Below are 23,403 nucleotides of genomic sequence, written 5' to 3'. Positions count from 1 at the left end.
TCTTCTCAGTTTCGCCTGTTTGGGGACTTTCTGTAGATGGGATCACTTAATGTATACTCTTTGGGGTCTTACTTCTTGGCTCTATAGTGTAATTCTGAGATTCACCTGTACCATGTATAGGAATGGTCTGTTCCTTTTCACGGCTGAATAGAATTCCATTGCATGCCATATATATTTTTTATATATCCATTCTCCTATAGGTATCCATTTGGGTTTTTCTCTCTTTTTAGCTATTACAAATACTGTTGTGGTGAACAGTCTAGCACACGACTTTTGGCGACCATATGTAAGTATTTATGTTGTGTTTATTCATAGAGTGGAGTTGACTTATAAGCCCTGTGTATGTTCCATTGTAATAGAACCTGACAGCTTTCCATGTTGCCTGAAGCACTTTACACTTTTACCAGCCGCGTATGAAAGTTCCAGTTGCGGGGCGCCTGGGTGGCTTGGTCGGTTAAGCGTCCGACTTCAGCTCAGGTCATGATCTCACGGTCCGTGAGTTCGAGCCCTGCATCGGGCTCTGTGCTGACAGCTCAGAGCCTGGAGCCTGTTTCGGATTCTGTGTCTCCCTCTCTCTTTGCTCCTCCCCTGTTCATGCTCTGTCTCTCTCTGTCTCAAAAATAAATAAACGTTAAAAAAAAATTAAAAAAAAAAGAAAGTTCCAGTTGCTTCGCACCCTTGTCAACACTTAGTATTGTCAGCCCTTTGGAGTTTAGCCATTCAAAAAGGTGGCATCTCGGGGGTTTGACCTACATGTCTCAAATAGCCATTGAAGTTAGTTCCCTTATGTGTATTGTACATGTCAATATACACTTTTGTTAAGTGGCTATTTAAATCTTTTGCCCATTTTCCGGTAGGCTATCATTTTTTGTTCATTTGAAAGATTATTTCATATATTCTGGCTAAAAGTCTTTTGTTAGATACTCTTATCAATATTTTCTGCTCTGTGGCTTGCCTTTTTATTGCCTTCATAGTATCTTTTGTGAGCATAAGTTTTAATTAAGCCCAAGTTATCAAAAGTTTCAGAAATGTATATTCTTTTTTTAATGTTTATTTATTTATTTTGAGAGAGAGCATGTGAGCGGGACAGAGGCAGAGAGAGAAGGAGACGGAGGATCCCAAGCAGGCTCCGTGCTGTCAGTGCAGAGCCCAACTCAGGTCTCAAACTCAGGAACCATGAGATAGTGACTGGAGCTGAAATCAAGAGTCAGACACTTAACCAACTGAGCCACCCAGATGCCCCTCTGGAATTGTATTTTCTCACTTTTACTCGTTTAAAGCATTAAACTGAGGACATTGTGAAAAACAAAATCGGAAAGGTCCCAACTCGGTCCCAATGGGAAGAGTCCTAGCTAAGAGGTCTCAGGTCAAACCAGAGGGCCTCCTTAGGACCCCAGGTATGTGTGTGGTCTGGGGGAGTGAGGTGTTTGGGGGCACTGGTGGAGAAAGTCACACTTCTTCCTCCAGGCAGCACATAAAATCCGGAACTCAGAAGTACAGCCTTCTGTTCCCCTTAGCTCCCGCCCCCGGGGTTGGAGGGCCATTCTTCCCAGGGTCAGGCACAGTCCCACCCAGAAGGAGGTTTCAGCATGGAGACAGATCACACCTGGGGACGGTATCGCAGTTCGTGTCATAGGATCAACTGCAGAGGTGGGTGTTGAGCAACTCAGGGGGTCCAGGGGGTGAGGAATCACTCTGCTCCCGGGGGGTGGGCGAGAGGAGTAAATCAGTTAAGACTTCACGGAGGAAGGGATTGTTGTAATGGGTCGTGATGGATGTATAGGAGCCTGCCAGACAAACGAGGAGCAGGAAAACATTCTAGTATAGATAAGCACCCAGGGGCCAGGAAAAGCTGTAACACTTGGGAAAACGGTAGGATGCAGAATAGGGGGTGAGATAGGGAACAGCCAAGGGCCTCAAGTTCCCCATCTGCAAAAGGGATGTTTGAATCAGCCCATCTGCCTGCTCACACGATTGTTCATCTTTCATTGCTTGGTATGATAGACGTGGAGATGATTTAGATGTAAATAAGCCCCGCCTTTGAAGAGGAGAAAGGGGAGAACACAGCTAAGAGCTTGGAGAGTTGGGGAGCTCCAATCCTGGCAAGCTACAAGGAGGAGGTGGCCTTGGAACGAGGCCTTGAGGATCCTACCATCTTCTCAGCTGTGAAGGATGCATCATCCCTCCTGCAGGTCACTGGGAAATTCTGAGCGGGTCCCTCAGTGTGGCAGTGAGGGCTGGGGACTCTCCTCCCAGTGCAGAGTCCCTATTTGAGGACCCAAAGGGAGAAGAGTGGAAGCGGGTAAGTTAAGGGAGCCGACGTGCCCCTCAGAGAGGCCACTCAGGCTGCTTCCCTCCTCCCACGGACTACGTGGCCCTCTTTATGTGGCCGTCTGGAAGGAGCTGCATTAGTCAGTCAAAAAGTGTGCGTAAAATTCTAGCTGGTCCACGAAGACCCTGCTTAGCAGAGATGTTCTGATGCGTGTCTGGGCCCTGAGCAGGCAGCCTGCACACAGGTCGGCGAGCATGAGCCCTGTCCAGGGCTGTCAAATACCAGTTTTTCTGCAAGATCCAGCCCCTGCCCCAGGGGCCCACACGTACCACAGACACGCGCATGTACCACATCTCCACTGCCTTCCTCCTCCAGCTTTACACGACTCAAGCTTGAAACTGGAGACAGAATGAAAAACTAGAATCTTTGATCTCCTCTCACTCCTGAAGACCTGGGCTCTTTTTCTTTTTTTCTTTTTTTTTTTATGTTTTCGTTACCCTTTAAACAAATAATTTTCAGACGCACAGCCTACATCACTGCATTTTTCGGTCTCTGTCTCCGGTTTCCCGCCGGGGAGCGGAGACAGGATTTGGGCCCGTGGGTGTTGCAGTCGTGTCCTGGAGCTGGCTCCTTCGGGTCTGCCAGAACGCTTCGGTTTCTCAATTCCGTATTCAACAATGTCAGATGGGGAGCTTGAAATCAGCCACGGCAGAAGGGCTTACACCACAGAGATCGGCAAGCGCTCCAAATCCAGCTTCTCTCACTTTGGCAGGTGGGGGGGGGGGGGTCGCTGGTTGTTTAATGTGTATATACAAACACACCACTGGGACAGGTAGCTGGGTTGTCACCTGCCTCACCAGCCGCGGAAGGCCCACTTCTCACGCTCTCGTCTGTTGCCATTACAGATGTTATGTGTTGAGCACAGCCTGGCATGATGTGGCCTGCACCCACGGTCTGTCCTCCGCAGGGGTGAAATATGCAGAGAGAGAGAGTCGGGGATGACTGATCCTGTTAAAGCACGCTCCCCCAAATACTCCTGAGTTGACTGGGAGCTCCAGACAGACGTAAGACAGCATCACACCAAGGTTTTTCAAATATCTGTTTAGCGGCGGTTAGAGACGAGGCAGAACTCTGCCGGGAAGGAGGGTGCGGGGTAGGGAAGGTGGAGCCTGCCTTAGTTTCTCCTTTCCTGCTCTGAGCCCAAACTTACACAGCCCACTTAGCAGCCGGAAGTTCTGCAGCCAGTGCTGTGCTCACCCCCCCTGCAGAAGGCAGGGAGGTGAGGAGAGGTGAGTACCGTGGCAGGGGCGGGGAGGAAATAAGTGTCCCTCTACCTTTTTGGGTTCTTGGCTGAGACATCGCCCCCCCCCCCCCGCCGACAATGAAAGAGAGATTAATGGGAAAAGAGAAAATTTAATTTAATTCTATACAAATTACCCCGAAAGACATGACACCCAGGGAAGTGACCAAAGCAGGCAGCTTTTCTACCGTTTAGACAAAGAAACAATGAGTTTGTGACGACTTGACAAGACAAAGAAGTTTGGGCCTGGGTAGCAAATTAATGACGAAGTCACAGCGTTTGTTTACGCAGCCTGGCTGGCCCTGAAGTCCCCAGCTCTGGGGACAAGGATGCTTCTCCCCCTCCATGTGCAGGGAGGGCACCCTTCACACGGAGAATTTATTTTCTGCTTTCAGAGGGACAGAGAGCGGTCGAGAATATCCTTCCTGCATTGCTGTTTCTTATGTAATTTCAATCCCCAATAATCAATATGCCACAGTGGCACATTTGGGGGCCTTGGACCCCATTAATACCCAGTCCTGCTTTGGCGGGGCGGGGGGGGGGTCTCTCCACCCGCACCTCTCACTGTTCACAGTTGCTCACAGGATGTTCCCGATCGCAGGTGCCGGCCCCAGGGTGGAGTCCTGGTCAAAAAGAAAGACTTTCTGTCTTACTGTATTTCCAGGGATGTGTTAGGGCTCCGCACAAGTTGGCACCCTGTTCTGTTGTCCAGCTGGCCTGCCCTTTAAACCACCCCTGCAAACCTGGGACAGCTAGACTGACCGACCCCTCGGAGTACGGGGCCTGAGGATCGGGCAGCTCGGTGTGCCAGGCCCTGGGCCAGCAGCTAGGTGCTTAATTGATAATTAGCTCCCCTATACCCTTCCTCTTCGTCCAGATGGATTATAGACTGCAAAAAGGAACGGACGAGATGACGCTATATTCTTCTCTGGGCTGTGCTGGAGGAAAATTGTGTGAGGCATAGCTTTGGTGCCACTGCCCCAAAAAACAAGTGCAGACAAGTCTCTGTTTCTGGGGATCACAGGGCCTGTGCAGCTGGGCAAAGGAAGCATCCCTTGGGACACCCCGGGGCTCTGCTCTCAGCCTGGGGGAGCAGGTCTGTGGGAAGACACCAGAGAGCCATAAAGGCAGGGAAAACAGCTGCAGATTCCTTGAAAGCCTCCACCTTCAGCCAGTGCTCTACCGGCAAGGTAAGTAAGGTCTGGCCCAAGTTCAGAATGGAAAGTCCAGGCAGGTTCCAGGGCTCGAGGGCTTGAGGGCGGCACCCGGCAGGGTAGAAGGTAGGTGAGCAAGAATGCGGAGCAGAGAACCGCGAGCACCGGGGCACATGCTTTGAGGAATGGGAACGTTCACCGGGGGATCAGCACTTTCTCTACGTTCTTTTTTCTAATCCTCAATGAGCCCACTTTACAGATAAGGAGACTGCTGAGCTGGGGTCCATGTCTTCTCTGATACCACCTCTGCTCTCTGTGATGGAAACTCAAGTCTACCAACCTTTTCCGCCGCTCTCAAGACTGACAGACCTCCGGCGGGGCACTCCCTCGGCCCCGGAATAAAAACGGGACCCTGAGCCCAAACCTAGAATAATCCATGTGTGGTAAAAGTGAATGTGAACAGAGCCAGCTCCTTTGTCCCTCACCTCACACATCTAAATTGATGCAGACAGGGACCACACCCACATCTTTCATTATTTAACCAGAGCTTAAGTAGCAGTAACGGTGCCCCGCCGGGCTCAGAGGAGAAATCCACAGTCCCTGCTCCCCAAAGAGTCCATGTGTGCAAGAGCGTGATCACGGGGTCCGGGCCGGTGGCTGGAAAGCACAGAGAGGGTGGGAGGGAAGCGGGGGCAGCCCAAGGGGGCTGCTGAGCTCAGAACCAACCGGCTCCGGGCTCCAAACCGGAGCGCTGTCACTAGCGTGTTGAACCGCCCCGCAGCCCCAGCCCGTGTGCCAAGCTGGGTACCGGCATTTTGGTGGAAAGGAAAGCACAGCGTGGGCTGCTCATCAAACCTGCCCTCCAGGGTACACTTGACCTCAGGGAGGGCCAGCCTCGGCCCTCGTGCCCGGCTGCCTCGGGGCCGCGCAGCTCTCTCGCTCCCGCCTCCCCGCCGAAGCTGGCACCCCCGGCTGGCAGCGGCTCTAGAACTGGAAATCCCAGGTGGATCCGGGATCTGCAGCCGGAAGACAAACCGTTCTCGGGGCGTTCCCTAGCAACCGGAGCGGCTCGCCCCGCAGCCGGCAGTCCCCCAGCTGACGCCCTTCCGGCAGGCAGCCGTTTGCACCGAGGCGAGGCGAGGCGTTGGGGTTTAGGTGCTCCCTGCTCCGGGACGCTTCCTAATGTCCCTTCAATGATCCACGCAGCCGTTTGCTTATAAAATCTCCCTCCCTCCTCCCCACCCCACCCCCTGCCCTTCCACCAGCGTTTAGGGCGGCGAACCCCCTGCGGCAGACTCACGAACAGAACCCAGGGTGGCTTGTCGAACAAAACCCTCGTTCCACGGTGGCAACAGCGTGGGGGCGACCCCCCCTTGCGGTGATGCTGCCCCCCCCTTGCGTGGGCGGTGCTGGGTGTGGGGCGCGGGAGGCGATGGATGGGATCCAGAGACAGAAGCAAAACAAGCCCAGCGCCAGGCAGAGGTGGAGGGGAAGGGGTTGGAGGGGGAAGAAGGGGATGAGGGGGAAGAGGAGGGGAGACAGGGGTGCAGGGGGAGGAGGGGACGGGGAGGAGGGAAAGGAGCAGGAAGGAAGGGGGACGCAGGGGAGAAGGGGAAGGAGAGGGGAGGCCACTTCATTTATTTATTATGATGCCAGTTGTAGTGCGGGTCTCATGTGCAGAGAGCAGACTGTATTTTATGTTTTAATCCTCCAAGCTGTGTGTGTGGGCTGGGGATAATTACATTGAAAAATGTGTATAATATGCAGAAGGTTCTTTTTGTGGGGAATGGGAATGCTCCAGTGGAATATCTTCCTCATGGCAACCAATGCCTTTTCCATAAGCAGCCCGGGCGGTGCCAGTAATTGGGAGCACGGTGGAAGCCTGGGGCCGCCCCCCGCCCCAAGTCCTCTCTTTTAGGGGGGGGCTTCGGCATTGAGAAACAGAGCCCGGCCTCCCCTCACCCCGCCTGCCCACCAGCCTCGTGGATGACAGGCAGGGTACAAATGGGAGTCCTGATTGCTTTCTGGGCGCAGCCTTGGGGCAGCCGCGGAAGAATGCGGGAGGGAGGTGACGGGCAGGCTGCTAGGAGACAGAGCAGGACCGTGCGCGCGCACGCGTTCGCCCTCATACACCCCTCCGCACACTGTGCGCATGTGCTTCTGCACAGACTCACTCATCCACGCACACAATATGGGCACACGTGCACACACACCCACAGCCAGCCCTCCACGCTTCCGCCTATTCACACACACACACACACACACACACACACACACTCTTCCATACCCAAACATGTGTGTGCCCATACACTCCCACATCCACACCTTTCAGACACGCATGCACACTCAATAGTGCTCACATGCAGTCACCCGCACGCACGCACAATAGTGTTCACATACGCACGCACGCACAGTCACGCACACGCACACACAATGGTGCAAACACTTGCACGCTCGCATGAAGTCTCACAAACACACACACGGGCGCTCCAATGGCCACAAGCCCACTCATGCCTGCATATGCATTTACACAAGCTCACCACACCACTCTTACCCACCCCCCATACACGTGTACATGCACACCTTCCCTCTCACACACTCACACACAAACATGGACATGCCCAGCTGCCCTGGTGAGGCAGACCAGTGGGAAGTAGGATCAGAAATATTGCCAGTGACATTTTTATTTGGAATTAAAAAGAAAAGAAACAAGAAAAGACATTGACATCTGCCTTGCCTAAAAGGCCACAAAAAAAATATCCTCAACCCTGACATTCTAAATGTTTGTTTTTTAGTACACATGCTTTAGTGACTGCACCACTCACTTAATTTGAGCCACATGGTGAGTTTGCAAACTTTCCTTTGGCTCACGTCGACTGCTGATTTGATGCCTGTTTACCCAGAAACTCCAGATCCAGTGGAAAAAATACCCCAACCTACAGAGGCACCATTAGCCGCTCTTCCCACATGGGCCAGCGTCTCATGGAAGGAAATCCACGGGGGCAGGCAGCAGCGTGGTCCCCGGAAAGTCCAGCTGGGCTGAATAGGACTCCAGGCTCCCTTGAGATGCAGCTGGTTGTTTTGCAGGAAATTGAATTTCTTGGTACATTAGAGGGTGCGCTAATGAGCGCTATGGTGGGCTGAAGGGCTGGGCATGGGCTCCGACCTGGCCATCAGCTGGGTCAGCTTCCACTCTTGCCTCCGGGACCCCTGGAACTTCCTTTCCCCCCTCCCCCCTCTCCTGCTCCCATGGCCAGACCCACATGATGCCTCCCGCATCCTGGCACTGCTCCTGCTCCTGTCCAGGCCTTCGGGCTCTCAGAGGTCCCCGGGCCTCTGCAAAGCCTAGAAGATTTGGCTCCTGGCAGCTGCTCCGACTTGCCTCCTGTTGTGTTTCCCTGTGTCCACTCTGCCCTAGCCCCGGGGGCCACCCTCAAATGCTGCGGGCACACCCCCATTGCAGGGCCTCGCTTTTGTTCCTTTCGCTCTCTGGAAAGTTCTCCACCCAGACAGGCGCACCGCTCACTGTCCACCTTGCTCACTCATTCCTGCAACGTCATCTCCATGAGGCCATGCCTGGCCACCTGTTGGAGGTAGCATTTCCCCTCTGCCTCAAGTTCCAGTCCCCCACATCCTTGCTCCCCCTTTCCCTGATTTCTCCGAAAGCCCTCGCCACCTGCCACACTAGGTGTTAGTAGACAGTGAGCATTCTGAAGGCACTCAGGGTGGCCGTTTGGTCACTGCTATACCTTCCTCACCCAACACAGGAGCAGGTACTTAGCTGATCCATAACCGTCTGTTGGACATGTAAATTATTTTTCCAGCCACCGGTTCCCACCCAGCCTCCCCAGCCCATCGGGGCCTGCTCAGGGTCCATCTTAGGCTGGAAAAAGGGGCTGAACTTCTCTTTCTCGGTACAGGCATGCCTCGTTTTATTGCACTTCACAGATACCCCCCCTTTTCTTTCTTTAACGAATTGAGGGTTTGCGGTCACCCTGCCTCAAGAAGTCCACTGATGTCATTTTTCCAACAGCATTAGTTCGCTTCATGTCTCTGTGTCACGTTTCGGTCATTCTCGCTGTATTTCAAACTTTTTCATTATTATTACATTTGTTACAGTGATCTGCGATCAGTGCTCTTGGACGTGACTCTCGTAAGTATTTGGGGGCATCAACGAGCTGCACCCACGTAAGACAGCGAATTTAATAAATGTGTGTGTTCTGACCGCTCCACTGACTGGCCGTTCCCCCGTCTCTCTCCCTCTCCTCAGGTCTCCCTGTTCCCTGAGACACAACAATATTGAAATCAGGCCAATTAATAACCCGACAGTGACCCCTAAGTGTTCAAAGGGAAAGGAAGGGCCCATCAGTGTGGCAAACTCCATTGCCGTCTTATTTTAAGAAACCGTCCTGGCCTCCAGCAACCACCACCCTGATCAGTCTCAGCCATCCACATGGGGGCAAGACCCTCCACCAGCAAATAGATTACACCTAGCTGAAACTCAAAAGATGGTTAGCATTTTTATTTTTATATTAAGGCACATACATTGGTATTTTTTTCTAGACATAATGCTATTGGACACTAAACAGACTATAATATAGTGTAAATGTAGTTTTTGTATGCAGAGGGAAACCAAAACGTTCATTTGACCCACTTTATGGTGATATTTGCTTCATTGTGATGGTCTGGAACTGAACCCACAATATCTCTGAGGTGTGCCTGTGTCCCAAACCTGTATTCAGGGTTCTCGCTGCATGTGCAGATTGCACACACAGATTTCTTTTTATTGAACGTATAGTGAGACTTTTCCATGTGTTTATAAGTATTTTCTTTGTATGATCAGATTTGCTAGCCACAAAAGTGCAACAAAGTAGGTACTTATTATTATACCCACTGGACAGATGAGCAAACTGAGGCTCAGAGAGGTGAAACAACGTGCCCAGGTCACACAGCCTGGGCTTTTTGTGCTAACCTCACCACCACCACTATTTATGCTGGTGAGCAGTGATGTCTGTTCCTTGGCCGGCACCTGGGTCCCCACCATAGATCTAGGCCATGTCTGAAGTGTGAGTCACAAGCAAAAATGTTCTGCTCATCAGCCAAGCCAGCACTGTCACATCTGAGAACAAGGGAGAGGATGTGTTCCCGCTGCAGAGTGGGTTTCTCTTTGAGGGTCTTTAATCTGGCCTTTCCAGGCCATGTGACCCGGGCATATTTCTTTACCCTTGGAGCCTCTGTGTCCGTATCTCTGAAATGGGTATGACACCGGCCACCAGGGTAATCATGAAATAACACAGCTGATGTGTATAGAAGAACCCGAGTAAAGGTTAAACGTGTCCCAGCCTCCCAATAATCTTTCTGTCTATAATTTATGAATTCCTGACTCAGGGAAGTCTGTGTCACCACTTGATGCTTATGTCACGGCCGGAGATCACTTTCGCTTTATTGGACGGCCGCTCTGCCCTGCGGACCCGCCCCTGTTAGCGGGCAGCTAAGAGTCCCACGCCTTTCCCTAGAGCACAGCTCCTGCCCTTGAGGCGGCTGTGGGGGTCTGTATGCCAAGACAGGATTCCATCAGCATCCCCAAAGAGGGGTGTGCGGAAGGCTGTGACACAAAGCCTAAAGAGGGGCTGGGTCCGGGACTCAATCCGGGTCAGGATGGGAGAGAAGAGAGGGAGCAGCGGGGCGGCTTGCCTGGGGGGCTAGGAAAGTCCCCCCCCCGTCTCCCCCCCCCCCCTCATAGGGAAGAGGCGCAGGGCCCAACGTGCAAGCCGGTGGGAGGTGTGGAGCCTTCGCAGCCCCGATCCTAGGGAAGGTTCCATGCCGCAGCCTCTCAGCCACTGCGGAGCAAACAAAGCCAGAGGTGCTGCTGCAGACATTGCACGCGGCTGCGAAACAGGGGCCGTCTGTACCTTTCAATGCTCTCATCTCATTAATCTTGTACCTCTGCAGTCTTTCTGAAGAGCGCACTCACGGAGGCTCATTCATTACGGCTCTAATAACAGCGGCAGGCATTAAAGCACAGGGCTGCGGAGGAACTGGCCTCTGCAGCTGCAGAAAGCCAATACCTTTTTAAATACATTTACACAGCAATAAATAAAAGCGGTCTCAGTTTACCTCTTTATTAAACTCTATTTGCTCGTCGGAGTTAAGGGCCGCATTTGTGTCTCGCTATTCAAATTTATTCGTGCGCGTCTCCTAGGCTGGCCGCGTTTATTCCATAACGCGGTAATGGTGGCTGAAGCTTAACGGGGTCTTTCATCACCGAGCAGCCCTCATTAAGGGCCCTGCTCCAGGCTCCTGGGTTCAATTTGACCACCACGAAGACCACCCCCATTATCCAGAAGGGAAAGTGAAGGCAGAGGCCTGGCGTGCCTTGATTAGGCTCTCCCAGCAACCAGCCAGCTGATGATCGCAGGCTGATGACGCCGGAGTCCCCACGCTCAGGTCTGGAAAGATGGTCCCCTAAAGGGGTTTCTGCGTCTTACGCCAACCCCCGCCCCCCAAGACTGTCTTGGAGATTCACAGAGTCAAGGCTCTGAGAAAGCACGCAACCTGCTCAAACTGATTTTGACTTTGGGTCTTTTCTCTCTCTCTCTCTCTCAACACCTGGTCGTATTCCAAGAAATCAACTTGATATGTCTGTGGAGCGTGCGGGTTTTACCAGTCTGGAAGGTTTCCCCGTTTCGAGATATCTTGACAGTCCCCATCAAGAACAATTTCTTGCCTCCATAAGCATTTCCTGCTGCCCCTACCACAGGCCTTTGTCTTCTCTGAGAATCTTGCAGTCTCTGAAAAGGACCCCAGTGGATGGGTGAGCACATTCACTAGCAATAAACTTCTATCCTGAAGCTCATAGGATCCTCCAGCCTTCAGAGCGTAGTACCTCAAGTTCTCAGACTCAGGCCAAAGCAAATGGGCACAAGGGTGCTTGCTGATGAGGACCAGAAGACCCAGGTGGGGTGGGGCTCCCTGGGCAGGTGCAGAAAACAGGGTTTGGCAGCAACAGGATGAGGAGAGCCCTAGAAAGTCACTTGAAGGTTCCTGAATGTATGGACTTGGCCTCCTATGGGATGAATGGCGTCTTACCCCTCACCCCCAGCACCCCCTGCCACACCACGACGTCCTGCAATGAATGTGCTGCCCCTCAGCTCAGCTGGGGACTTCTTACCTTCCGTGTTCCCTGAAGTGGCTCACCCATACCGACTGTGGGTGACGCACCGGGAACGTGTTTTTACCTCCAATGAGACGGTGGACCCACAGAGGCAGTAGGACTATGGTCCCCATTTCATGGATGGAGAAAGTGGGCACAGAGAGGTTGTACCCCTGGCCCCAGCTCACGCAGCTGGTCGGGATTCCGGTTCAGGGAATCTGTTCCCATTCCTAACCTCTGCACTGCTGCCCCGCCGGCAGAAGTGTCAGGAAACATCTCAGCACCCGCAGCCTCCTAGAGGTGCTGAGGGATCCCTGTGTTAGAGCGCTGAAGGGCCCCCAAGGTCCTGCAGTCAGTTCAAAGCTCTAAGTTACCTTTAATACTGGAGTCCCCTTTCCCCAGGATTTTCTACTGCTTCCTTCCCCTTCCCAGCTACCCTACCCCTTTAACACCCCCAGGAGCACCTGGCCTGGGCACAGCAGAGTGAACAATGATCAGGAGGCCAGCAGGAGAAGACTTGGATTTCAGATTTGCCCATCTGCAGCTGTAGACCTTGGGCAGGCCACCTCACCTCTTGGATCACACCTTGGATGTTCTTCCGAGCCTGCGGCCGGGATTTCTTTGCAAAGAAAGAGCACAGGCGGTGGTCTCAGGCCGGCCCTTCCCCTGGCTTGCTGACTTACAGGCTGTGCCTTTGCAGGCAAGCCACCTCACCCTCCTGGGTCTCAATTCCTGCGTTCGGTCAAAGGTGAAAGAATGCGCACCTCGTATGCCATAGACATGGAGTCGTTGCAAGGAAGGGACACCCAGGAAACGTCCTAATAGAAAGTGCACAGTCAATGCTGATTTAGGCCCTTCCTCATCTGAGCTTGGATAGATGGGTCGGCAGCCGGGGCAGGGGAGGGAATCTGTTCTAGTTCAAGGGAAGATGCGAACAGCGTACCCATTTAATGAGAGCATTGGGACACTGGCATAGTCAGGGCATGCCAAGCGAGAGGACAAGAGTGCTGACCACGGTGGGGGTGTTCTTCTCACTTGTCTCCCCTGCACCCATTTGGAGCAGTAGCTCGGGCAGACACTACTCATTAGCTGGCCCAATACTCGTGTTCAATCCCCTTTTCCCTTCTCTGCTGGAAATCAAAGCATTGACTTTGCCAGTGGCCCTTGCAGTTAAGAGAGGCCACAGGATGAAGTTTGGCCAATGAAGCATAAATTTAAAATGTTTACATCTTCAGAGTGAGCAGTTAGCTTCTGCAAAAGATTTTGTTGGGGAGGAGGATACAGCCGCCATCTTGATTGTGGTGATAGTTTCATGTGGATACGTTCCTCAAAACTGATCATATTGTACATGTTACATACCCGCGTACTGTTTGTTGGGTCAATCATACCTCAAGAAAGCCGTTTTAAAAAACTCTACCAGGGGTTCTGGAAAAGGGAGGATTTCCTAACCAAAGGGACCTTCATGGGAGACCCTTCTGCTCTCCCCCCCCCTCCCCTTTCCTACTTTGAATGCAGATTTGATGCCCGGAGGCCAGACTGGCCATCTGATAACCAGGAATGCCATGTATGTTGGAAGGCCAAGAGAGTTCCTGAGAGCTTGACTCTGAACCTGTCCAGAGACACCTTTTATCATATGAGGAAAATAAACCCTTGTAAGTGAGGTTTGGGGTTTCTTGCCGCCCAAAGCTTTCTTAACTATATGTAGGTGTTCAACCAATATTTGTTGAATAAAAGCATTAAGGATCGGGTAAACCAATGATCGGAGAGGGTTGTATGATGTTTTGGGCCTGGGATTAGAGCTGGCCCTGGAGGACTGGGGAGGATTTGGCGAGGAAAGGAAGGCGCAGGGAGAGGTTCGAGGCCGGGAGAACCACAGGAGCACAAGGCAGGCACAGAGAAGGGGACGCACAAGACCCCCTCTTCCCAGATAAGCCCCGCTCTGAGGCACAAGCAGCTTCGCCCCTCCCTCCATTGTGGTTAGTAAGCCATCCCATATTTTGCTTTCCTCCCACATTACTTTTTTTTTTCAGTGGCAGAAAATTATAGCTGACAAGTGGCAATTGATCTCTTCACATTATTTTGAAGCAATTATATTGAAATGGGAAACAATGCTTCCAGGAAAGAGCCCGATAACAGAGTTGAACACAAAGCTCCCTCCAAGACAGATAGGGGAGGCCAATTTGCACTGCGTAGGAACTGACCAAGTTTCCTTCCCCTGAAATTACTGTTAATTATTGCCTGAAAATCTTCAAAGATAACTTCTGCTTCAACCCAAGGGGCAGAAGACAGGCCAGAGTCAGGCAGGTGCCCTCAGGAGGGGCTGCCTAGCCTGGGGCTGTTGGGATTGCCCCAAGGGACCCTCAAACCCTCACATACCAAGGGGGACTGTGTGGACCCAAGTCTGGGCACACAAGAACAGCTCCTACGGAGAGCAGAATGCTACAATTCCCCAAACACAGAGCAGCCGAGGACCCCTTTACAAAGCAGATTTCCACAAGCCCCCAGTATTAACTTCTATTTGAACGTTGCTTGAATCTATACAAACCAAAGGTGGGCATAAACTTCCTCTGCTTATCGCTTATACGTGATGGCAAACAAAAGCCCTATTGCAGATTTAAAGATAAGCCATGAAACCAGCAGAAGTGAATTAACAACATCAAGTTCGCATGCTGCCTTTCTCGTCCTGAATTTGCACTGAGACCAGCACATGCGGATGCCTGCCGCAGCATAGCCGAATCCCGTGAGATTTCCGTGGCCCTACTGTGTGCCGTGTGATGGGGCTCCACCACCTCTCGCCACTGGCACCTCCGCGACGTGCCCGCTCGCACAGCATGGGCGGGTGCCATTTGGCCCCCACCTGCCTCTGATCTGTCCTCATTAGTCTGCAGCGATTACTATGGTACAATCATGATTGTAACACACTTAGGTCATCTACGAGTGTAAGGGGGCACTTTGGGGAACCCATTCATCTATATCAGTGGTTCTCAACCTTAGCTACACATGGGAGTCATTCAGGGAGGCTTTAGAAATCCTAATGGTCAGGGCGCATCTCAGACCAATTCAGGCAGAATCTTTCTAAACGCTCCCCAGGTAATGACAACCAACGATCTACATCAGGTTCTCAAACTTGACCGCGCATCAGAACCACGTGCAGAACTTGCTAAAAACTCGGATTGCGGGTCTCCCCACCCCCAACCGGAGTTTCTGTTTCCATAGGTCTGGGTTCGGGCTGAGCAACCAGTACGTGTAACTAGTTTCCCAGACGACGCTGATGCCGCTGGTCTGGGCCCACGTGTCGAAAACCTACAAGTTCAATTCTCTGAAGAAGCTTATGTTCATTTGTTCTGCGTTATCCCAGAAATGAAAGCTTTTGCACCAAAATATCATGAGTCCCAAAGAACTCATCGGAGAATCCCATTGGAGAAATGCCCGTGTAGCGGACCCAGAATTAGATTTGGGGCTCAAAGCCCACCTCTTCTTCTGTACTACCTTCTCGGCTGAATCATTTGCCTTTCTGAGTCTGTCTATGACTTGGTGAGAGGGGCACGGTGACCATCTCAGAGAGTGGCCTAGAGGTTCAGCACCGCTAATCATTAGGGACTGCGCATCGAAACCCCAGTGAGATGCCACCTCATGCCCATGAGGAGGGATACTAAAAATGAGACAAAACCAAAACAGAAAATAACAACTGCGGGCAAGGATGTGGAGAAATGGGAATCCATGTGCTCTGTGGGCGGGAATGTACAATGGTACAGCTGCTATGGAAAACAGTATGGTAGTTCCTCGGGTGATTACAACTAGAATTACCATACGATCTAGCAATTTTACTTCTGGATGTACACCCAAAAAGGGTTGAAAGCAGGATCTCACGGAGGTATTTGTACACCTGCATTCATAGCACTATCATTCACAGTTGCCTAAAGGTAGAGGCACCTGAGTGCCCATCAGTGGATGAATGGATAAGCCAAATGTGGTCTATACATATCATGGAATATTATTCAGCCTTAAGAGGGAAGGAAATTCTGACACACGTTACAGTGTGAATGAAGCTCAAGGACATTAAGTTCAGGGAAATAAACCAGACACATGAGACAAATACTGGATGATTCCAGTTATATGAGGTGCCTAAGGAAGTCAAATTCATAGACAGAAAGTAGAATGATGGTTGCCAGGGGCTGGGAAAGGGGGTGCTTGGAGGGTTGGGTGAGAGGTGGTGCACAGGAATCAGGCTTTGTTAGGCGCGGGGGAGGGGAACACTTGGGTTTTGGTCCCAGCTCCGTGACTTGATGGCTGTGTGACCTTGGTCAAGGTGCTTATCTGCACTGTAAGGATGAGAAAAGGGCTAATAACAGCTGGCAGGCTTGTTTTGGGGCTCACGTGTATATCGAAGCACTTTTTAACCTGCAGAGCACTAAATGGCTTCTTTTGTAAATTAAACCATATTTCAAAGGCGGTAGGGACACTTGTGAAACAGTTTCCAAAAGCCACACACGTCCGTCTCTTCTGTCCACGTCTGGGGTGGGCTTTCCTAAAGGGGACCCTTCCTGGCAGTTTGTTGAGAAGTCTCTTGTGTTTGCAAAGCTGAAAAAAAAAGATCTGAATCCCAAAGATGGAGGCTGGTGGGTGGTCCGTACAAGGGCACATATTCAATCTCCTGGCATTTCCTGTCAGGGAAACCGTTGGAACCAGTTCCCCTGCATTATCTGCCCATACGCAACCAATGCTCAGTGCCATGAATGAATGCTAGAATGAATGAAACAGATAAAGGGTTTTAAAGCCATCCCGGCATAGCGCAGTTAACGCAGAGCTCAAAAACTTGCTGACGCTTCAACATCTGTAACATAGCAAAGGGGAGCGTGTTTTATGAGGAAACCAAGAAGGATCTCGGCAAACCAAGTAATTGAGTAACATGACAGCAGATGAATTTCATTTAAGGGAACAATTTTAAGTGTTCGTACAAGCTGATGGATTTTGAATTAGTTGTAACCTTTGGAAAAAAAAAAAAAAAGGTCTCAGTGTCGCTTTAGACAACTCAATGAAGGGGTCCGAACCCAGTGGCAGACTTCACAATGAAGACGTTCAGTCTGACTGGGGAGGGGGAAAGGGAGATGGAAATTATTTTAATGTCTGCAGGAGAAGTCCACCAAGAGAGGGGCCAGGATCATCTGCCTCCAACGAGACCTGGCCCCCAAGCCGGGAGGGAATAGAGTCAACAGTGGAGGTCCAATAGCTTTCTCTTTTTTTTTTTTTTTTTTGGAAAACTGAAAGATAGCAGCTGGGAACAGAATGAGGGGAGTTCAAATTAGGAGCTCGCATTTATCTTACTCCATTTGGCAGAAGCCAACAGTCAGTCAGAATGAAAAGCCCAAAATTTAAGGCAGAAAGAAGGAAATTGCTTTTTCTGGGCCACATCTAATTAACCCTTGGAGCCACACAGCAATTCTGTTTTTATGGTGACTTCTCGCTTAGGAAAACTCAAAAATAAAGATTAAATATGGGGTGTTCGTGAGTGGTTATTCTCACCAGGATGTAACTTGCAGGGGTCATCAATCCTCGTGCCCCAAGGAGCAACTGGGGCCAACCGAACATCTCGGTTCCTGTCATGTCCTACATGTAGGATGAGACGCACTAAGAGAAGGAGTTTGTCTTCGGGAGTCTCTGCCTATGGTTAGAGTGGAAAAGCGGACGTGAAGTATCAGCTGTATCCTTATTGCCACCCGTTCTTCAAGGCAAGTGAGAGTTTCCTTTGTCGGATGTATCCTGGCGTTGACCCTGACCCGCTCCCCGCCACCCGCCACCACCCAAACAAGACTTTGTAAATAGACATACGCTTTCTGGAGGTCATCTCTCTCTCTCTCTCATTCTCCTGAGGTTCGGGGAAGGATTTCTTATATTGTCGGAAAAGCTATTTGAAGAAAAAAAAGAAAGGAAGAGAAAGACGTGAAAAGAAAGAAATCCTTAGCCCACAGGTGATCAATTACTCTGGGCAAAACCCATTTGAACGTCGTTTCAAATAACCTGCAGGGCTGGTTTGAATGCTTAAGCAGGAATGACAGCCCAGCTTCCAGGTGAAGGATCTGCTTTGGCTCCTAGTATAAATAGCTGCATTAACACCACAGGCAGAGAACAACGCAATCTCCACCTTGAATATGCTAAGTGTCCTCATTATTCAAAAGGCACGAAACTGGCCAGGTGCTCTGTTTAAACGAACAGACACTGTTGAAGCCAGCTGCACGAGTCAAGGACAGGCACTCCTCAGTTGAACCAGAGTGGTTTTACAGGATGTCTAATTTCTGGAGGTGAGAAAGCCAGGAACCGCGTATGAGGCCTATGTGACTAAGTAATGTCTGAGGCCTCCTCGACGTGTAGGATTTTTGGAACCTTCCGGGTGTGCACAGACCACACCTCAGAGAGCGGCCTCTGCTGGTGAGGTGTGGTATTGCAGCCCAGCTGAAGTAGACCGTGATCCGAGCCAGCATGTTCCGAAAGTGCTTCTTAGAATAGCAAATGTTTCTGCGAGAATCCGTGGTTGGGGGTGAAGAGAGAAGTACAGGCTCAAATGGCAATTATGTAACAATTCTCAAAGGAAAGCTATGCTAAGGTCTGTGGAGCTCTGAAAAGATAGCTAACCATAAATAGCACTTCATGGCTCAACTACCAACTCGCCTGCACACCAGAGGGAGAAGCTGGCGCAAACCCTTTCTTTACAAAACGTCTTCGATTCAGTATTTTGAGATATGCACCTAACTTTGTCACGGAAGCCAATGGAAAAGTGATTTATTTAGTTATCTCTTCACCGCCAATTAAAAAAAAAAAAGTTTTCTATGCATGTGACAGTCACACTCGGGGCATCCTGAGTTTTGGGGTACATATAGTTGGTCCCCAGAGAGCAAAGGCTTATTTGCCGAGATGATTTAAAGCCTCGAGTCAGAAGGCTGAGGTGTGATGCATAGAAACAGTGCATCCGAGTCAGAAGGGCCCCGGGAGGCCCTCTTACCAGTTCCCCCAGTCTATAGATGGAGCAACGGAAGCCCAAACAGAGGTGCTTACGTTCCAAGGGCCATTTGGCAAAAGGCTGATCCATTCATGAACAGAATCAAGGCTTACCGCTACCTGCTCAGGGCTCCTTAACATTTGATAGCCCGGATCCCGGATTTTGCAGCGAAGTTCCCATTTACATAGGCTGTTCCCCTCATCCCTCCAGAATACGATTTTATACTGGGACTTCCAACAATTCTTCACCAAACTCTATGTCTCAGCCTGTCTCTCCCCTCAGGAAACGGTCCTGACTTTTGATTCAGGGGTTACGGTCACGGTCACAGCACACCCCTCTACTTGTGTTAACCGGATGACCGTCTCTATGGTAAGGTATGCCTGGAAGGTTAACCACACAAGAGCATGAGAACGAGGAGCCCAGCCGGGGCCACCCCGAACCCCCTTCCTACAGGGGCAGCAGCGCCTGCCGCCCAGCCCCCAGCGCCTCTTGCAGGCGAGGAGAACCTCTGTGCCCTTCAAGAGACAATTAGAGTCATCTTAAAGAAAGCTGAATTAGAGAGAATGAGCCTCCATGGATTCAAGAGCTTCTTCCCTCCCAACGTCCCTTATGTTCCTCATAATGGATCCTTTCTTTAAACATTACACCCCTCAATTAGCTCATAATTGCTGTCCGTGCCATATGAATTATGCATCGTGCAATGCAAATCCAGGTTCCCTGGCACTGGACAAATCACAAGCTGTTGAAGAAGCTGGAGTAATTACCAAAACAATCCCAGGAGACCTGGACAAAATGAACATTATCTGGTCGCCAGGCCGTTCTTCCGCCCCTGCCTTTCCCACCTGCAGTCCCTCCCCACCCCCTCCCCACGCGGCTTTAGTACGTAGCTGCTGGGGGTCTGAGCGTGCAACATGTGCCAAGGATGTGCTAACACGCCTGAACATTTTTATTCCTTGCAATCCCGTGAGGCGGAGGCTCCAATTTTCTATATCATACAACTTAGCTTAAAATACCCTCTCCTTCTGGACTTTCTGGGTTTCACAGGCTGGGGCGTGGGTGAGGTTCCCCTTTGTGACATACGTCGAAAAGAGAGCTCATTTAAGTAAGTGACCGGTGTCATGACAAAGGATGGCTTAAAGCTATGAAAAAGGACAAAGAAGGCTCTTTGGAAGCACTCATCACTACCCGTCAAATTTATTGAGACTACTTTTTAAGAACCTCTAAGGAAGGGTTAATATATATATGTGTGTGTGTGTGTGTGTGTGTGTGTGTATTTCATGTATATAGGAAAGCATTTAAATTGCACTTCCTCCCATACATTCATAACTTTGGAGGGTAACACATCACTGCCACTATACCTGTATCCAGGCCGTCTCCACCAGATCTGTCCAGCTTTTGATTTCCAAAGCATCTGCTATAAACCAAATTATTCTGTAGAAGTTCCTTCAGCTTAAGGTGAGTGTTTGTCTTCAGTTTCGAGACATTTGCTAGATAAATGCATGGCCCTCTCTTCTTAGCCCCGCCCGCCTTGCGCGGAAGCAATGCGGAGCTGAAGGCTGCTTGGAGCTTTTGATGTTCACTCATCTTCACGATCACCGGTTCCTTCTTTCCACGTTTATTTCGGGCCTGTTACTCGCCAGCATAGGCACTGTGAGCTAGGCACTGGTGTTGCCGGAGATGGGTCAGACGCGATTTCTACTTTTCAGTAGCTCGTGCCCTGCCAGAGGCCGCCAGAGTCTGAAATGGTTGCACGGGCTTGGGGCTCAACCCTGTGAAGGACAAAAGACTTGGAGGCAGACAGGCCGGCAGCACCACTCGCTAATTTCAGGATCATCCTCCTGCTCAGTTTCCTCATCTGCAAAATGGGAGTAAGGACGAGAATTAACCTGTAGTGTTGTAATACTCCTTAAGTAGTGCTTTGGAACCCACTTACACTTTTCAACGGGCATGCTCTTAGAGTTTTTACTTAAAAAAAAAAAAAAACAAGCAGACACCATTTTGAAATTAATGCTGACATAGAATGGGTTGCTGGAGGGACATCCAGAGAGACTCCTTTTTCATCTAGCTCTCTGTCCAAGGACAATTCACCTATCTTGTCTGGTGGCTACTTTCTTCATCGGACAAAAGAGGAGGTTGAACAAATGGCCTTTAAGGTAGCTTTGATGTTTAAAAGTCAATGATTTTATTTATAGGTAACAAATCACAAACCCCTCTGGGGGTCCTCCCTTCCACGGGAAATATGATTGGGGTCAAGCCCGACGGGGTGGCTGGAGGGGTGGGTCGTGGTGGCTGTGACGGGTGGGCGTTACCTAGCGGTTTGTGAGTGATGTAGCCCGAGAGTGGTGGCAGGGAGCCAAGGTCGGGAGGTGAGAGACACCAGACAGGCATCAAACCCGAATAGTGAGATAGTTTCAATAGAAAAGCGACATCAAAGTTGAAAGCAGAGGAACTCAAGGGATTGATGCCGGGCCCAGGCAGAGGAGGCCTACTTCCTGGCACAGAAATGCGTCCATTCAGTCCACTCACCTGACAAATGTTTCTTTAGCTCCTACTGTTTGCCAGTTGTGCTGGGTGTAAGTAAGAAAGGCCCGGGCCCCTACCCTCGTGAGGTTTGCAGTCTCGTGAGAGGAGCAGACTTTGAGAAAAGAACTGCTTGAATATGTCATTAGCAGCCCTGATGGCTGCTCTCATAGAGTGGCATAGGTGCTCATGGAAGCAGAAAAAGCAGACCGGATCAGCCTGCAGTCAGGGAAGCCCTCCTGGAGGAAGTGTCATTTAGTGCTATAGAGGGCACAGAGGAACTAACTAGATGAAATTGAGGGAACACTTTCCATAAATGGCAGACACTGTGGACATGCCATGATTTTCCCCACTTAAAGGGGGCATAGGAGGGATTCCTTAAAGGGCTGGTCAAAACATCTCTCAATGGGTTTAAATATAAAAGTAGAGAACGCATCAAAATATTTCTAGTATCTAAGTTTCAAAAACCACCAGTATCTGGTGCTTTTGGAAGAGCTCAGATTTGAGTTCAGGTTCCTGCTTTTCACCAGTGAAATCTCTTGGAGCTTTAAGAGCTGTGGGTGTTTTGTTCTTCCAGGCAGACCCTGAGCCTGGGCCCCGGTTAGCCCGAAATGGACTCTCTCCTCCCACTCCCACTCCCTGCCCATGATCCTTCCTGAGATAGAGCTACCGACCCACAGAGAAAAGACTAGAAGACAGGAAATGAAGAAAATGAGGATTCACGATTTTTACAATAATTGTAGTGCTTCTAAAGTGTGTTCAATAGCAATGTAGTTTCACCAAATGTTAGTAAATGTTATGCGGGGAGAAAAAAGGGTCCAGAATCCTGTACATCCAGGAAATAGATTAAATAGTTGTGCAAACCTTTATTGCAGGACTTATCAGAGTCTTCAAGATTATAATGTACATTATAAATCTTTAATTGGGGCTAAAGTTGGGAATATTTTCCTAACATAGTTGACCATAAAACATGCTTTTCCCGGAATATTTTTTGGGGTGTATTGTGCTTCACAATGCATCCTGGTAAATGCTGTTTAAACAAGTATCTCAAATTTAGGGTTTAAGAGTGAAATAGATTGCAGAGACCACTTCATCCAAATCTCCCACTTAGCGCAGGAATTTGGGTAAAAGTCGCTGATCTAAATCCACTCCTTTAACATTATAATATGCATTTCTCTTATACTATGGACATGCATCCTGTTAAGTTGTAGGAGGAAAAAAAATGTCATAAAGGAGCAAGGAAATCCCTGCGTGGCACCAAGTAACTTTGGGACGGTCACTGCCTGGACTTCAACTTCGTTATGTACTGAATGAAAATGATGCACCCTTGCACTGTTGAAGAGTCAGTGCAGTAGGCAAAGCACCTGGCACAGAGGAGGAGCTCAGATATTAGCCCTCCCTCGCCCGACCCCGAGAGAGAGGCATCCCGCTTTATTGCAAATATTCTATATGCGATATGCAGACATTTAAGGCATTTTTCATCATGCTGGGTTTTATCCCGGTCCCTAAGGAACACGCTAACATAGAGTAAAATGCTCTGTTCAGTTCTGCTGGCTTAGACGATTCCTTGTCCTCCAAGGAAGTGCCTCCACTTCACAACTTCGTGTTAAACTTCACTAAAGACAAATACTCTGGAGTTTATCAACCTTTATAGGAACCAATGCTTCAGAATGAGAACAACTTCAAAGTTTGGCTCCCTTACATTCTGGAAAGTTAGAAATAGAGCCACAAGAGGAAGTGACTGGCCCGAGGTCACTGCATGATCTAGAAGCAATCCCAGCTCCAGTTAAGCTAATGATGTCTAGCCCGGGGCCTTTTCTCCAAATCAGCAAGTCTTCACTTATTTAGTTGGAAACCGAAGACCCAGAATGCCGAACTGTTTGCTCTGGGGTTCTCTTTACCTCTGTAAAGCCGGAAAACTCAGAGGAATTTTTGTTTCCTGAGGTGGGAAGATGCGGTTGTTGAAAAGAGAGAGAGAAAACAAGAAAACCTTCAGCTCTTTCTTAGCAT

Source organism: Lynx rufus, unplaced genomic scaffold, assembly GCF_022079265.1.
Source record: "Lynx rufus isolate CCGP_SWC_20201006 ecotype Redwood Valley unplaced genomic scaffold, mLynRuf1.p SCAF_11, whole genome shotgun sequence".
Lineage (NCBI taxonomy): Eukaryota > Metazoa > Chordata > Mammalia > Carnivora > Felidae > Lynx > Lynx rufus.
Note: the sequence above shows the minus strand (reverse complement) of the source record.